Source organism: Diadema antillarum, unplaced genomic scaffold, assembly GCF_040938485.1.
Source record: "Diadema antillarum isolate AM-2024a unplaced genomic scaffold, OU_Dant_1.0 scf00000122, whole genome shotgun sequence".
NCBI classification, from domain to species: domain Eukaryota; kingdom Metazoa; phylum Echinodermata; class Echinoidea; order Diadematoida; family Diadematidae; genus Diadema; species Diadema antillarum.
This window is the reverse complement of record NW_027271011.1, coordinates 1474608-1493124: the sequence shown is the minus strand read 5'-3', so window position 1 is coordinate 1493124 and position 18517 is coordinate 1474608. Positions and strand designations below refer to the sequence as shown.

General features: G+C 37.9%; 1 pseudogene; it reads right to left on the bottom strand.

The window, feature by feature from the left end:
- Positions 1-2168: 2168 nt before the first annotated feature.
- LOC139720131 (uncharacterized) overlaps positions 2169-18517 on the bottom strand; it is a 77787-nt pseudogene continuing 61438 nt past the window's right edge.

The following is an 18517-nucleotide window of genomic DNA, read 5'->3' as shown; positions in this document are numbered from 1 at the left end:
TCGACCTCGAACAAGTCAAAAATTTTGGCAAAGAAAATTTCGGCCCTACTGTATGGATATATTACATGTGTGGTTTCTATTGTGTCAGTCGAAATTCACGGTAGTCGAGAGATTTTCATCAGTCCCTCTGGATTCGACTTTTGAGTAGGTAAGGTTGACTACTAGTAAGTATATTTAAAGACACATTCACACAGAGGCACGGGAACTCAACACACAGATAGCGGCGTAGGGTCCTACACACTAACACACATACACACACATCTTTTTTGATGATATTCTTTCTTTTTTTAAATATATATCACCATCAGATTCAATGTGAAACAAATACATAAAAAAAAATATACAGCAGCAAGTGTTCTTCTCACTTGTGCTGCTTATGAATCTTCTTTTTTACATGAGGAGAAACATCCTTTTTTTTTTTTTTTTACAGATTCACGCCAACAGATAATAAAAACACTTATTAAAAAACAGGTGTGCATAAGTCTTATAATGTACACATACACACATAGGGCCAACACACACACAATAGCAAATATCAACAGGAAAAAGAAAATCGTTTAGTTAAGTGCATTGAACAGACAGTTATGAGGACAGGAAAACATCAGACAAATGGTTGAGTTTTAAGCTGTGTTTCACACTGATCTTTCAGACCAACTTTAATTGGCACAAAAAAATTATACAGAAATATCATTATAGAGTACGGGTGGAATTACACTCCATGATTTATCGTCCACACAAACAGATAGATAAGACTATAACAAAACAAAACAATTACTGGACAAACATAACAAGAATTCTTCACTTTTTTTCTTTAAATAATGAATGACATTCGAAATAATTTCCAAGCAACATATACTAACCCCCTTCTAGCACATAATGAGATACAAAAGTTTGTGGTAAATTATTTGCATAATATGTGGCACAGACAAATATATTCCAGAGAAAAGGCAGAAAAAAAAAATTGCACTGTTAAATAGCAGCTAGGAATAGCTAAATATATTGTAAGGTTTGTCGTACACTAGCAACAACCTCAAAACCTTCAAAAAATGAATGCATTCACAAGAAAGCTATGCTGTCCATGATTAAATCAATCTTAAATATTTGTTATTTCCCTTACCAAAAATATTTTGTCTGACAAAATGTCTGGTAGGTCGATAAGTGCTCTGAACTGGAAAATAATAGGGAAGATTAAATTAAAAAAAAAAAACTGTCTTGATGGAAGAGTGTAATATACAAAAAACAAAAACATACATTCGTATTTTCTAGAAATATTTTATCCAAAACAATATGCAACTTAGATAATTTTTAGATATATTATATCAAAAACAATTTATGCCACATAGAGAAATTTACAATTACCATTGTAAGGACAAATGTCCTTGAAAAAAGGAATAACTAGAACAAATCATTAGTAGGGCACTGAAAGAAAGCCCTCCTCCCCACTTTCGCATTCCAAAAGAAATACACAAAGCCAACTGGCATGACACTTAGGTTATGTTTTATAATAAATTGAGAAGGAAAAAATAAGCAGGTGAAGAGAGAAGGAAAGTGAAATAGAGAGCGGGAGAGTCATGGTTGTAACTCTGTTACAAGGTGGCAAATAGTCATTATTTTTGTCTGTCCTTTTGCACACTTGTACATCTCCATACAAACGATTGCATGCTTTCTGTATGACTGAGGTCATGTTTTCATCGAAATTGCACTCTTTGTTCAACTCTTTGCCCACTCAGCTGCACTTTCATAGGACATTGTGGCAGTTGGACCACAATGGTTTCCCATTCTTAATCCAAATCTGCATATAGGAAAAAATAATCAATTCTGTGTTCATTGAATAAATGAAATGAAATGGTGGAGCTCACTGGAGCACAAAGAGACAAAAGTTATCAAAAATAAGAATACCCAAGTGGGGATGGGATATTATACCTGAACCCTTGTGGGAGAACAGGGGAGGAGGACAAATTAGATTTTCAAGACATGATGAGAAATCAAGATATATCGTGCCACTAAATTCACCTAATCACAACAAAATTAGAGAAGACGAAGAAAATGATGGAAAGAGAGAAATAAAGAGAGACTGTGGGGAGGTGGATGTGGTCGGGAGAGGACTACATTGTACCACCGGTAGAGGACCAAACAGAAGGGTTGTAGTTAAACCCTCTTGGGAGTTCTTATCGCTCGCAGGTGGGATTGGGGACGTTGCTCCTCATTGCTTCCCTCAGACCGCTCTCGCACATTTCGTCCTCAGTATTGATCCTCACCGAACCACCTGCACCAAGACGTGGGGGGGGGGGGGGGATGAGAGAAAGAATGGCTCATAATGAGAATACATAATCTATTGATGCCTTAAAATACAGTTATTCGCAGGCAAGAGTGCGTTAGTGGAGGTGCAGCACATTCAAGAGAGTAAGCTGCATCTCCACTATTGTAGCAAACTTAAAACTGTGCATTATTTGTTTTATGAAACAGGCCTATGAACCTCTATGGGTGCGTACCAGTCCTCTAGCCTACATGTAGAACTTGCTCAAAAGCCAAGATGTTTGAAGAACTGTTCCAAACACTGCACACTGAACATGGTTTACAAATTTAGAATTTGTTTAGTGAATAAGTAATTGAGTGCATGCTTGTAATTAAGAGCACCCTGCTAAAGTATTTACATTGTGTCATAAATGAGCGTGTAGTTATGCTTTTTTGCTATGCGCTTTTTGCATGCCCATGCATGTTATAAGAAAATAAAGAGTGCACACATGACTCATTTCAGCACTTCTGATTTGCTACATTTTTGAATTCTTGAAATAATTCTACAATACTCCGACCTTTCATGAAATATCGAAGTAGACACGAACAGTGTACCACTCACCAAGGGCTCAATTCACATCTTGCATACATTTTCTCACTGACAATCTACAAGTACCACATTCCCATACGGGCAAGATGATACTTTTCACAAAAAGTTTATACCTGTTGTATAACAACAAACATTCACAGATGAGACTTTCGTGAATTGCGGCTGACCCACAATATGTTCATATCTACTGATGACGAGTAGGACCACAGAGCTACTTTTACAGAATCTTAGAAACTTGGGGCTGGGTGGGGTCAGCTTTGAGAGCTTCTATGGGGTCGTGGTGTTCATTTGCATATTTCATCACACTGGTAAAATTACCTGCCAAGTACACTGTACATGTATTTAGAAAATTTGACTATGCAGTTTCTTGGGAGAAAAATGAAAATGAATGAATTTTCGTTACAAACTGAATAGGGAGCTGCTCACCATATTCATCCAACAAAGCTCTCTGTTTGTCTTACTCTCTAAACTGTAATGATTCATAAGTTTTTAATGGAAATAGATTAATCCAAGTTTTTTTTATTGCTTTACACCAGTGAATACTTTACATGATTTGAAGTTCCAATCAAGCTTTGAATTGCTGTACTGTTTATTTTGTTTTAATGTGTCTTATTTTTTTCCTCAGTTTTTTTTTTTATTTACACGGACTTCTCTGGTGCTTTTTCTGTTTTCAAACACAAGCAAGATAACATTATAACAAAATTTCCCTTTTAACATATCACATGTGAGGAGCAGTTCAAAACTTTCATCAGATTGTATGATTCTTACCAATGTTTACAACTTTCAGGATGCGAGAGAAGACATCATGCTTCGGGAAAGGATCGACCGCCACCGCCATCATCAGCTGGTCGTACTCGATGTCGGCAGCGGCTTCGTACTCGTCATCCTGGAGCCTGAAGATCTCCACGGACTTGACGCCGTGGTGGGGGATGGTGTAGAACTTGATGAATCCTGCTGATCCTACAGACAGACAGACAGACAGGATAGGCTTAAAACGGGATTATCTCATGTTGGAGAAGAGACAAACTTCTCGACTGCAACTGATTGACAAATTGCCCTACATCAACGTAAGTACGCCAATGATATTTCATCATGGCTACTAATAAAACACTGATCAATTCAGTGCTTATTTACGTCAATGTAGGGCAATTTGTCAATCATTTGCAATGAAAACACCTCGATGAAAGAATTTCAGGAAAACTTCTGGATGTTGAATCAATCCGATGTGGAACATGCATAGCCTTTTTTCAGGCCTCCTGGCTTATGTTCATTCAACCTATTCCCAGTTAGTCTGTTATGGTTGAGAATGATGACGCAAGAGGTGAATGCATAACTGAGTGATGTCGGCCATTTGAATGATACTCATATAAAATCAAACGCTTATTGCTTTAATGTTATCAAGTACACTGCATCAATAACAGTAAAATATAAACAGATAGTATAGAGTAGCTATCTTATTTCTAAGGGTTGTAAGGGGCACATGCAGGGGCCAGCAATATATCGCCACACTTTACATCAATTGTGTTAAGTGAGGTATCGTTCCAGAGCATCAACCCAGCAAAAAATTGCACGCATGCCGTCTTCCGGTGGAATTGGTTGGAATATTTTTTTGATGATAATAGTTGTGATACATGCTTTTGAGTCAGGTACCGGTCAGACACATGTAGTAAAAATAGATTCTTTACCAAAGGGTAGCCTTTAACACACGGACATAGCTTTGGAGAGTTTTATTGCAAAACAGGTTACCTGTCATTTTCAAACATTTTACACAAGGTTTAATTGCAAAAGAAGGTATGTGCAATTTTCAAACATTTTAAAGTAAGTCTATCATCAAATAGAGGAAAATAAAAACTTTCCAGTGATAACTCACTTGTAACATAACAAGTAATATTCTTGTAGATATGGTAAAAAATAGCCCATATTTTCTTATCATTTTCTCTACTTTCAGCAAATTTCTCAAATCAACACGAATGCAGTTAACCCGCTTTGCTACCAAACCCTTTATTGATTTATTAAAGTGCATTAAGTTGTTACCCTCAAGGCGAAAGAAGTCCACTGAGTGATACTCCTGAACCACACACAAGTAGAGGAAGTTCCCCTCCGAGAAGATGTCCACATCTCCCGGTTGGACCACGGGTACTGTGTAGGACAGGTGAAAAGTTTCATCCTCTGCATTCCACGTAAACACCTGCAAATTGGCAAAGTAAAGAAAGCACACACAGAAAAAGTCATCTTTAACTCACTGAGGATGAATTGATTTTGCTGCAACACACATTTCCCATAGACACCTGCCCGAGCATACTCAGGACTCGTCCTCAATGGGTTAAGCTAAAATCACCATTTGTCACGGTTTCGTGTGCACCTGGTACTGGTTTGATGATCAATCAACAGCATGGGTGATCAGAAGGTGGATGGTACTAGATTTCTACTGCTTGAAAGATACATGTAAGTATTATGCTCAATTTAACGAGGAAAAGGTAAGTTTGATAGGACTCATCATCAGAACTCCGCGTAAACGGGCTCTTAACGATCGCCCCTACACTGTACAGGCATGCTAACGTGGAAACATTGAACTGCACATTATTTGAATATGAGACCATTCTGAAGCAAATAATTTTCACACAACAATAGATATATAATGTACTCTTAAATGAATCCACAAGGATTGGAACAATCATACCCCAGCATTCCAACTGATTCCCACTGACCAGGTACTACCTATCCCCTTTAAACTTAAATGGGTGGAAGGGCACATGAATTACTCATCATATCTCGCGGGAACTTTTGCAGAATCACCAGTTTGTCACTGGTAAATTGGCAACTCTGGATTTCAGTGCATCATCAATGTATTTGATACTAGAGGCAGGTCAGAAAGATGAAATCCTTCTGTCAAGTTGTTTTTATTGCAACTGATTGACAAATTGCCCTACATTGACATAAAATCGATGGAGGGCAACATGTCAATCAGATCATAAAGGAGTTGGCAAAATTTATTTAAAAATGTGTAAAGTCTGAACGAAATTTACAAGAAAACTTGATATTTTGAGACAGAAATGAGAACTTGATTTCTCCATAATGTGTTGCCAATTCTAAGATCAATAATAAAATTAGAGGCACAGAAGCCTTGAAGAATTCTTCAACTGAAATAGACTAATGCATATGACTGACAAAGGGTACATACAAATAAAGAACATGATTTATTCTACCTCTCAAAGAATTAGCAATGACTGTTTAACATTATATCAAAAAGATCTAAAAAAGGGTCCTTTTTTAGATTTGCTAGCTTCAGGCATTTTGAAATGATACAAGTTATCATTATATCAAGTTAGACTAATTATTGGCTGCAGTGCTCACCCGAACTTGAACCTCAAAAGTAGCATCGACATCAGTGACACTGATGTGGTCCGCCAGAGCAAATCCATGGGTATTGTCATAGTGATAACCTGTGACCTCACGAGCATGCTCAGACTCAATCTCTTGGTGGAAGACGAATTCCTGAATGACAACCCATTAAAAAAAGAAGGAATCAAAATGGAGTGTAAGAAAATATACGTCTTTGGTCCAAAAGGGAAGAAATGTAAAAAAAAAAAAAAAAATACTGTCCTGTGATATGTCACGAATGATTTTACGTACGTATGGTATTAGAGGGTCATAACTTATTAAAGTGACTACAAGTATTATTGATCAAACTGTTGATAAAGTTGTACAGGTAGCAAGCCCAGTCAGTGGTAGCCTTTGGATAAGGCCTCCGTTCCCTTGAATGTAGACTAAGCATGCCCAAAGGGGATATAAGTCCAGTTGGTTAAAGGCAAAGTCAGGCGTAGCAATGTGCCTCAATCCAACAGGAAGTTCATGTGACACAAGAGGATTTAAAGGCAAAGTTCACCTTCACATGTGGGTGGATAGAGTGAATGCAGCAACATTGGTATAACATATCATGAAAGTTTGAGGAAAATTGGACAATTCGTTCAAAAGTTATGATTTTTTTTATTTTCTGCGCAGTCACTGCTGGATAAGAAGACTACTGCAGTTTATGATGTCACATGTACACACTTAAAGAAGTAAGGCAAATATAGAGAGTATTCCACAAAATTTCAGTTTTTTAATAAACCACACATTCCCTTAGCTTGTCAGTGATGTATGTTAAGGTCATATCATTCCCCATGCCTTCTGAAAGAGGCAGGTCAAGTGCTTTTTTATCATGCCATAAAAATGAAATTATGTTGAATTTTCCTTTTATGTCTTTTTTTTTACGTCATTGTACGCATGAAAAATCACAAGCTGCAGTAGACATCTCATACAGCAATGGCAGTACTGACTTCAAATATTCATAACTTTTGAACAGATTGTTTGGTTTACTGATGTGTTCTACTATCTGTTGGTGGATTGAGAGGCAGCATTCTCTCAATCTTTTGTATGTATATTAAAGGTACTTGTACTGTTAACCACTGGGAGCAGTGATTTAAAAAAAAAAAAATTAACATATCATATTTGATGCATATGTGTTGGTCAGTTGTACCACAAAACATCCTACCATATAGATATTTTGCAATAATGCCTAAGATATGAGGAAATATCACTATTTTTTTCTCAATAAACAATAATTGTAGATGGTTTGGTCTAGAAAAATGTTTATTATAACTATTGTTCACATTTTGTATATTCAACAACACGAACAATATTGATCACACTGATTCAATTTTTTCCACTGGGTGTTCCTATCCCTAACTCACATTAAGAACTAAATTGAAGCACTAAAGCTGGGTTTTCGTTTCATCTGCAAATCATAAACAATGCCTTTTAATAAGGTAAATTTATCCTATGATGAATCCAAAATTTTTCATTATGTTTACACACCTCATCGTCCTCATCGTAGACATACACCTTGGAGATCTCCAAGAGGTAGAGACTGAACACGAGGAAAGTCTTGTCCTCGATTTGGATGGACTCAACTGAAGAGGTCACTGCAGGAAGTAAGTGCAGAGAACGATTTGAAAATTTATCAATATGATTGAACAAAACTTTAGAATAGGCGAGACAAAAAAGTGGAAGAAAATTCTAAGGGAATCTTTCTATTTGCGTCACATTCGTCCCTTTTGCCACATTTAGATTCCTCAAATATTTCCTAAAACTGGAGTTATTAAGCTTTGAAGCAAACTTACCGTACGACATTATTCATACTTCAAATATATGAATACACAGCACAATGGATATAAATTTGGTCTCTGTTGCAAGTATTTCATGAAATCAGGCTGCCATTTCATAAATTTCGACAGCAAAAACAGCCAAAGATGCATATACTCTTCATCCGTATTCACAACACGTGTCGACAAATGTTTGAATACCACTATGAATTTCATCTACAGTTGCCCTATATCATGAAAGTCTTAACGATCAATTGATGTGTCACCCTTCTTTCTCTCACCCCACTAAGAGAGATTATTTTTGCAGACTCTACATCAATCTTTCAGGGGTGTAACTTGAAGTTTTAAATATCATATCTAAGATCCTATGATGCCATAAATGATGCATCAAGATTTGATTGTGGATACTACTGTCCAACCTGCCTCAGCAACCACCTGCCGTAAAATACCACTGGAAAAAAAAAATTCCTCTGAAAGAAAAGATATGCCAAAGATGTCAATATCAGCAGCTACTGGCCTACATTACATAACAACTGGGTTTTTCTTTCTTGCTCTTGCGTGGCCCCTACAGACAGGTTAACTGTATTTGCCAGGGGATGCTTTACAAGGGCTAAAATAAATACTGCAAAGAAGGCAAACATACCCGTCAGATTCTAACAACACATTCACGATAATTACACATAGTACACGAACATACATGTATTACCACAGATGCAGCCTTAAATAATGACACAAAGTACTGCAATACCTCCTGTGGAAATGTCTTGCATAACCTCAAAGTCCCCTGTGCCATTATTGTAGACATAGACAGTGGCTATGCTGCCATCGTACGTGGTGAAGACCAGACAGTCCTTTTCGCCGACGGTGAAGGCATCGATGTCGGACGTCGCGTCCATGGCTTCGCCGGCCGACCCGACGAGAGTGAAGGAGCCATCGACAAACTTGTAGATGCCGTTACCGGATGAGGTGTCTGGTGAGAAAAATGAGGACAATCAATGAATTGAGTATTAACAGTCTGAAAACAGTATTCAATGATATCCTGCATTAAGATATACATACTGCAAAATTAATGTAATACAATATTTTGTATACTGCTTGTGTACACAGTTATGTAATAGCTATTTGATGTCCAAGTCAAGCTTTGAATAGCTTGCAATAGGACGATCCACTCATACATGTACAAATGTATATGACACATAAATTTGTAATCCATGGCCAAACTATATATATATATACACGGTGTACATGTATATACATGTATGTATACAAAGTGTATGTATGACAGTATGTATACATGTTTTTCAATTACAGTAACTCAAAATTAAGCAGTTAAGATGTAGATGTGAACAACAGCATTCTAACTGATCATTTTCAAATGGTCACTATTACAGAAAGAAAGAAAAATACTATATATACAGTGTATAATATATAGCCTTATACATGTATGTTATTTGAACATAGTAATGCTGATCCTTCTATAAAATGAAAATGACGAAAAATACTGTAAGCTCTGGTACAATATCAGACATGGTTATTACTAAGCTGTATAACTCCAGAGTCAGCTGCATTGAAAATACAATTTGAATTTCTGTCTGATCACTGTTGTCACATAATTATGTGACCACCGAGCTCAAAACTTCCCAATAGTTGCAGATTAGTATTCTCTGTATGTACCGAGATATGTATGTCATCTGGGTGGACCGAGTCAAAATTTTGAGCTTGGCTTATCTGGGAGTCATAGTAATCTTTTCCCGGCCCTGTATCAAAATTTGGCAGCTTAAAACAAAACCAAAATTGATATATAAGCAGTTTCTTGGACCGTTGTTTTTGGACAGGCACTGTTTCTCGCTGGAAATAGAATATGGTCTCATTGATACTTCAGCACGGCACGCCTGAGGGATCCTACAGTGTATATGTGGCCATGCACCACAAAACGAACATAAAGTCGCACACACTGATTTGGCGTGAGGAATGACAATAAGTGAAATGGGTCAACCTAGCCGATCTTGACTTTTTCATATTTTCTGAAAGAGCAGGTCTTCTTTGACATTATGCTAAAATTTGGGATAATAAAACGGGTGGAAAAGTGTGTTTTTTAGCAATTCATCTCGAACATTTTTGGTAGAATAGTGTGATTAGGTGTGTCTTTAGAGTCCATTTTTCCTTTCTGAAAAAAACCTTGTACACACTCTTCACTTTCAACTCTAACAAATTTTGAAAGGATAGTGCCACTGCTTTGAAAGTTGGCATTAATTATGGACAGAATGTGTTAATGAGGCATACTCAATTTCAAGTAAATCTAATAATCTCTTCATTGTTGTTACTCTGGTGGTGTACTTCCTGTTTCTTTGTCCCATTCACTGCACAGCCAGCACGGTTTGGTAAAGATTTAGCGCTTGAATAGACACTGTACTTCAGAGCCTCTTTTCTCAGTTCACACTTTTCCTGAGTTTGCGCATTCTTTCCAATATTTAGATAGGATAGGAGAGTCCATTTGATTTGAGTTATACATTATTTTAAAGCTTATAGTCTGCTCTCTCAGAATATGCTCTTAACTAAAAATTCATGTCTGGCGACGTTTTGTTTGTTTTGTGGTGCAGGGTCACATATAAATCCTCTTTTCTCCTTTTTCTATGAAACTGCATCTTCTAATTCCATTTTATATCATCAGCTTTTGAATGGGTTAAAATGGTCCAATTTAAAAGAAAAAAGTTCTATATTATTTTACAGCTTAACCCACTGAGGACAGTCTGACTTTGCTACAACAGGCATTTTCCATAGATACCTGCCTGAGTATACTTGGGACTCGTAATCGACGGGTTAAAGGTTTTGAGCTGGGCGGTCATAAGCCCTTTTTACACTTGTGTTTCTTAACCCCGTACTTTCTCTGACCCAGGACTATCATTAGTCCCATACCAATTTTTTCAGCTTTTTACACTCGCAAATAAATCCCGTACTAAGCTCTTGTCTTGGGCTAAGGAGAAAACTGACCTTTTTACACTCATATTTCTTAGCCCCGTACTTTCCAAACCACATGAATATTCATGATTAGGCTGTGCACTGTACAAGTACACGCACGCACCAGCAGCACTTGATTACCTCGTTTCTGATTGGTCAGTGGGGGGTCGGACTTCGTCTCCATCGCTTAGCCCCAGATTATCTTTTCGTTCTGTTTACACTCGCTTGCTTGGCACCGCAATTGCGGTGCTAACCCTGCTATTTTGCAGGGCCAGATAGTATGGGATTATCGGTGGGGCTATCCCAATTTCGCAAAAACAAGTGTAAACAGAAAGTGGGCCAAGGAAAGTCCGGTACCAACGGCGGGGCTAAGGCCCCCCCCCCCCCCCCCCCTTAGCCCCACCGTTGGTACAGGACTAAGCAAAAATTTGCAAGTGTAAAAAGCCCTATAAATGCTGAAGCTGAGAACTTTGTTCTACCAACCATGACATGGAACATGTCCAGAGTTTGCCACGATGAGGTAATTCTCTCCTCCAAGGACGAAGTGTTTCCAGGCAACGGCACCATTGGTGTTCAGTTGCTCTTCGGGATGACAACAGCAGCAAAAACATAAAAATAGACATTTGATTAATCGTATACATTGTACAACACTCACTTGTTTTCAAAAGAATTGCAGTGAGGGAGGAATGCTTTTGGCTTTAAAATGATAAGGGAATATACAGTGTACACGTACAGCAGAACTAGAAACTTTGTATACAGTGCACTCCTGGTATAAGGGACAAGGTTATAACAAATTCCAGTCACAACGAAGTAATTTTTTTCTCTTTTTTTCTTCCATTTATTGTAATTGTACAATGATATGGTTTTCTGTATCAAGGATACTTCAGCAGTGTTGCCACTGCTTGACCAGAGGGCCCTGTTAAGATAACATTTTCAGTACTTCTTTTAATACTAAATGCATGATGGGAAAACAAATGAATCTTTGCATACTTTTTTATCTAAATGTGGAGGCGACTTTCATCACAGCATTTTGAAATGGTAAAATTTAACAGGTCCATTTGGCAAGAATTCAAATGATACCCCAAATAACTTTTTAAGTTATCTGAATGATTTTATACTAAGCATTAAATAAAACATACTGAAACATGTCATGAAAAGTAATTGGCAAATTAGAAAACTTTTTACTTAAAAATAGATCATGTGTTTGTAGTTTTCCTTATTCTACACATTTCTGTAAAACTAAAACACTTCAAAATCATGACAACAAATTAACTCTTTCTGTGCCACATTCGCATGCCCGACTCAGTCGACGACATGCCAAGTTCACGTATTCTGCTCAAACTTACAGACCCGCTCAAGGCAATTGATAAATTGCCAAATGTGAAAGTACAAGTGTACAATGAAAGTGTTTCTTGAGATTCCATTCCTGCCACAGGTACAGCTGTATATAGCTTGCATTTTATGTGGTGAATGACTATCAAGCTGAGTTCGCTACTGGATCTGCGAGTAAATTCTAAGTTTCTATCCCTGTCTTGCATGCAAAAGACATGCCTCCATTATAGTGTAGCTCCTACCTATGTACCTGGTCATTTGAAAGAAAAAACAATTATACAATATAGATTTGTCATATAATTTACATCAAAGCAGAGTTTGGAATTTCCTCTACAACTTTACTCATAACACGTCGAGGGTAAAAAATCTCTAGAGGTTACATTGATTTAAATAACAAAATGTTTTCCCAAGGCATGCTTCTGTTGCTGTCTCAGAGTAATGTGGCACACAGGAGGTTTACACATCGGCACATAAAGAGTTAAAATCCCCAGTGTACACAAAGGTTCAATGAATTTGTGATTTCAATAGCATTGATGCAAAGATTTGAAACTTACCAAGTTCCTCAAACTGCGAGGTTTCTGTGCTCCAGCGATAGATAATGCTGGTTGTACACACGTCCCTGTGTTCATCAGCGTAAATTGCGGCGGCAAGATAGGTTGTCCCGTCCATTGAAAAGGTCTCAAACTTTTGAATATGCTTTTGAATGACTTGTTCCTCTTCTACGTAGTCAATGGCATCAAGAAAATCTGAAAAAAGGGAAAAAATTATTCTAATCTACATTGTAGGAACACAAGACACATTTCTAATTAACTATGGTGTCACTAGAGCAAAGATAGGTTTCTGATAATCTATGTTTGCTCCCAACTTGTTCACATTTAGGGAGCCAAACACAAAATAAAGACTTCACTCTGTGCAATACATTATCTATTGAGACTGTCAAGAAAACTAGCAACTATGACGTGATTTGATATTTTGTTTTAACTATTATTGTGAAATGTCAATGGTTATGACCCATCCTTAACCAGTGAAAAGGGGGGGGGGCATGTCAGCCCCCCCGACGTTTACGCGGGATTATTCCGCAACGCGCAATGCTCTTGCCGCGACATTTTATGACTTTTTTCTTTCAAGTATCGTGCAACTTTTGAGACCAAATTTGTTGCTCCTGAGCATACCGTTTTGAAGCCACGCCCCTTTGAAAAATATTTGTTGATCCAAAAATTGCTCAAAAACATGATTTTGTATACAAATCAATGTAAATTGTGTTTTGCAATGAATTCATATAAAAATAAATATTTTTACTTTCAGTGGCTGATGATGATTTATCTTAGCCTGATTATGCTTTAAAAGGTTTCTGCGATAAATTTTGATGACAAACAACAACAAAATCAAAAAGTAAAAAACAGAGGAATACTTAAGAAATTCAATGAACAATAAAATACATAAGAAATAATTAAGAAGCCCAATTTTTGCTTCAATATTATTGTTGAGGATATTGAAAAGAGCATGTTCACCAAAAAGTAGAAGTCTTGGAGCTTTATTTTTTGATTTATAGGCAAAACATCATTTTTGCATAAATTAGCATAAATTAATATAAAATACAAATTAAAATGTGAAAAATCTAGCTATACTTGTTTAGGTCTGATGGTGTATTCAAGATTAGCAATATTCATTAAATAAAGGTGGTCATGGTAATTTGATAGCTTACAGTGTATTTGAGGAAATTAGACAACTGATTGATGCTGGACAAGAATTCCTGCAACATGTACATAATCACTTCAACAGAAAAGACAAATGCAGTTCCTCTTTCCCAACGGAAGAGGTTTGATATGCAGCAAAGAAACAGAACAGTTTTTGTTTACAAACGGTTCATACGACATTGAATTTTAATCCATTAAAACGGAACTTTTGTAAAGTAAGATATTACTCACTGAGTCTATTAAACATGCTTTTATTCTTTAAGCTTCACAATATTCTTGTACTGAACCATACAAACAACGGGTGACAGGGCATCAACTCTCTATATCATTTTGCCGCTTTTCCAATATTTCATACGGTAGATGAGGCATTTCGCGCAATCAGAAACTAGCGTGAAAATAAATACACATGAATGCTTTTGCTTCCCACATGTTCCAGTAGTTGATGTCTTGATTCCGTGGCATCAAAAACACACAAAACTCTTTTTACCCGGCCTAGTGCTAAATATTAGTCATGCGAAAATATCTACTTTTAAAATGTGACCTGCAATTGGTATATCTGATTGTGCACAGAACCTCTAACTGGCTTAATTGAATAGGTAAAGTATTCTATTGGCTCACTGTTGACAACTTCGGCAATAGCCTCGGTTCTCTCGCACTGAGTCTCAGCGAAACAGGCCAGGTCATAGATCTGGTCCTCATAGCCAGTGTGTCTCGACGCTTCTTCAGCAGCCAGTTCAGAGAGGTCCACCCCGTCGAAGAGGTATGCCGTCGTCACGTCCGCCTCGAACGTCGCCATGTCGTTGAACGTGAGGCTGCCCGTAACGGTGTTTCCCCCGGATAGGGTGACGCGCTTTGAGTCAATCTCAGCCAAGTCGATCGTCTCCACAAGACCTGACAGTAAAGAGAAGAATTCACGCATTGGACTTGTGAGTGATTGGCAATGATTGGCAAGTTAAATGATATACAAAATTGCTGACTTTGGACCATGCTATTAAAACTCATTTAAAAAGTGATAGAAGTAAGAGACAGTTAGGAGGTACATGTACCATTTCATGGAAAAGGGAGGAAAAGAAAATATAAAGATACAGCTGTAAGGCTCACCCAGGTGTGCTGTGTAGAAGTATCAATGAAAAAATATTCCATTTCCGAGTGAAAGGGGAACATGTCAGACAAAACATCGGCTAGAAAAACTGGTAATATCTCTAATCTAATTTGGTTCTAAGCCGCCAAATTTCGACAGTAGGTGGAGAAAAGCTTTGGCCCTACTATCCACGGAAAGACAAACTTTCAAAATTATGAGTCAGTCAACCAAGATAACACATTTTGGTCCATTACTAGGAATTCTATCAGTGACTTCTCGTTGATTTTCTAACTGGGCGGTCACAGATGTATTACCTCCAACTGTGATGCTGCCAGTCACTGTGGCCTCACTATTGAAGATGTGGTAGGCTGTGACAGTTTGCTCTGTGCCCAGCGTGAAGCCCTCATCAAGGTCCTTCCCATCCACCAGGCCGTCCACCTGCAGGTCGCCGCTGATGGTTGTGTCGCGGCTGAACGTCTTCTTGCCCGTCATCTTGGACGGCGAGTCGAAGAAGAGGGTGTCAGCATGGGCTTCGGAGATCTCGACGTCGTTGACGGAGCCTGCACGATCAATGAGGGATAAAGAAATGGAGGGAGAGGGAATGGGGAGAGTAGGTGGGGGTGGGGAACAGAGTGTTGGGCCAGGGGGTACACCTGGATAGGACTGCAGGAGACCAGGGAAGCAGTGTTGTAAAGTGGATGGGTAACATGGTACAAGATAACAAAGTCCGTGTTAATTATTATATTGTCAACAAGGCAAATGTTGCTCTTTACAGGCGATTCCCATTATGGCAAAGTCCTTGGGACCAGTTTTCTCTTGCTAAATAAATTGAAATTCTGTTATAGCCAAACAGATATAGTGTAGAGTGATAAACTTTAATAGATGATCATTTTTCTATGGCTTTAATATGTTTGTACATTGTATATATATTAGTGCGTTGTTATATTACATGTCTTAACTTGCCTTTTCAGGGGTCTTATTATACAAGCTTGCTTTTCTAAGACCCCTCCACTTTACATCTATAATGCATCTACATGCATTATCAATTTATATTCAAATATTCTGCAAATTGTTTTAATCGCATATATTCAACAATGTATTCCTTGTTACATATTATTGTTCTTATGTAATTTTTTGTATTGTGGAAACTTTGAATAAACTTGAAAATTTGAAACTTGAATTTTGGCCGGGTCCTGAATTTTACTTATTACCTTTATCATATCCAAAATTGTTATAACCTGTGTTCGTTATAACAAGAGTGCATAGTACTACCATTTGACAAGTTAGTTTTGGCAGTTAAAAAACTCAGCATCATTCCAACAAGCACAAAAGCCTGTTTCAGTAATGTATGAACATTTATAGATGTTTCTTTTTTCTCTGGTGTAGTAATGACCAATCTATTCACCACTTTCCTCCAATTAAGCTTCTTAGGTGGGAATTCCCAAAAGTTAGCATTCCTTACTTGCTAGTCATGACAAGTCGCTGGTAAAATTTGTGGTTGGTAATGTAATCTTCTGCAAAAAAAGCATGCATAGAACTTGAAATATTACAAAAACAGTCTATTTAGTTTCACATGCTACAGGGTGTAGATTGAGAAAGGTACCTTGCACTACACGGTTGATGATGGCAATGTAACATATACAATCATGTAATACATGTATATGGACGGGGCTGCGAAATGCAGAGTCTGTCTCCATGGCAACTAACCTGTCAGAAGGATGTTTGCGTTTGTCTGCACGTCGCACGTGTCAAATGTTTTTGCTCCAGTGATCGTCTGGGCCCCTTGAAATTTAAAAATAAAACACAAACATCGATATGACGTTAAAATGCACATGGGTGATTGCTTCACACAAATTCTTAGATGGTAGGATGTTTTGTGATACCACTGACTTACACATATGCATGAAATGTGATAACTCGAACATTGAAATCACTGCTCCCAGTGGTAAACAGTACCTTTTAAAAGGTAGAAATTCAGAACAGTTAGATGATTATCCACCAACTACTTTAGACTCGTGTTCATGAAATTCTTCTGTCGAGGTGTTTTCATTCCAACTGATTAACAAATTGTCCTACATCGACGTAATTAAGCACTGAATTGATCAGTGTTTTAGTAGTAGCCACGATAAAAAATCATGGGCGTACATACTCCAGCAGGATTCGAACCTACGACCTTCTGATCTCCGGACAGGCGTCATCTCCACTAGACCATCGAGCTTCCGCCCGACAGCAAGTGTTGGTTCTAATTTTTATAGCATGCAGCGGGTACTGCATAATTATTCGAAGTGCTTAATTACTTGTCTATATGAATTAGCAACTCAAGAAACATTGATGTAAGTGAAAATGTGTAGGATTATTAGCTTTGGTCAAGTTTATCCTCACCACTGCGTGTGACCAAGTTTCCAGCAATGTCCACACCGTCTACGAGGCCAGTTACCGCAACGTTGCCCTCCACTGCCACGTTACCGGTGAACGTCTTTTCACCTATTGACATAAATGTTGCATTAAATTAGAATAGATACATTGCAGACAAATAATGTTCTAGTCTGTGCCTTCTGCTACATCCATACTCTTGATAAGCTTCCAACTAATCACGAGATATGAAACTCGTCACACTGACGAGTTAGGTGATACGCTTGGGGTCATCAGATGTCGGTCATCTGTGATCGACAAAGAAAAGAATGTGATATAGGCACCTTGAAGTTATATTGAGCGTGCATGCAAAACCATTTCTGTAACCACTCATCCAAGGGACATCCACGGAAATGGTAAGGCAAAAAAAAAATGTATAGATATTACAGGGGGGAAAAGTCAATGTCCACTCAACAAACGTGGCCGCGTGAACATGTATTGCATTGTTGGACGGAAAAATGCGGCCTTGTAACGACTGATGTCGCTCTGCCATTTCTGGCAACTTGAGAAAAATACGTCCCGTAGACATAAAACCTATTATCGGCTGGTTTTGATACCTTGCCTTTAATCACAATTTTCAGTGTGATGACGTCATCAAAGTACAAAACAATGACATGGTCTTGAAAGACAATTGTTCAAAGTACAACACCTCCGTCGTTGTCATTACATACTATGATCGGTTTGACAAAGTCAGCCTGCAAAATTTTGCAGCAGTCGAAGCTATGTGGTCTCCAACACAAAAAAGAGGGATATTGTGTGTGTGTGTGTGTGTGTGTGTATAGGTGTGTTTATATACGAACGTGATTTCTACATGGACGAATATGTAATACACCATCGAAGAAAAAAAAAGTAAAATAGCTAAGTAATTTGTTTCGTGATCTTGTGGGGTTCGAACCCGCACGTGTGCAACCTCACGTCTCTGAGACGTCGCCTTTAACCACTCGGCCATACGTCTCGACGAGAAAATAAGAGGAACGTAAACTTGCGTATGTGAAAGATGAATCAGGAATCGTTTTGTCCACATTCCATTCTCATTTTCTGCGAAATT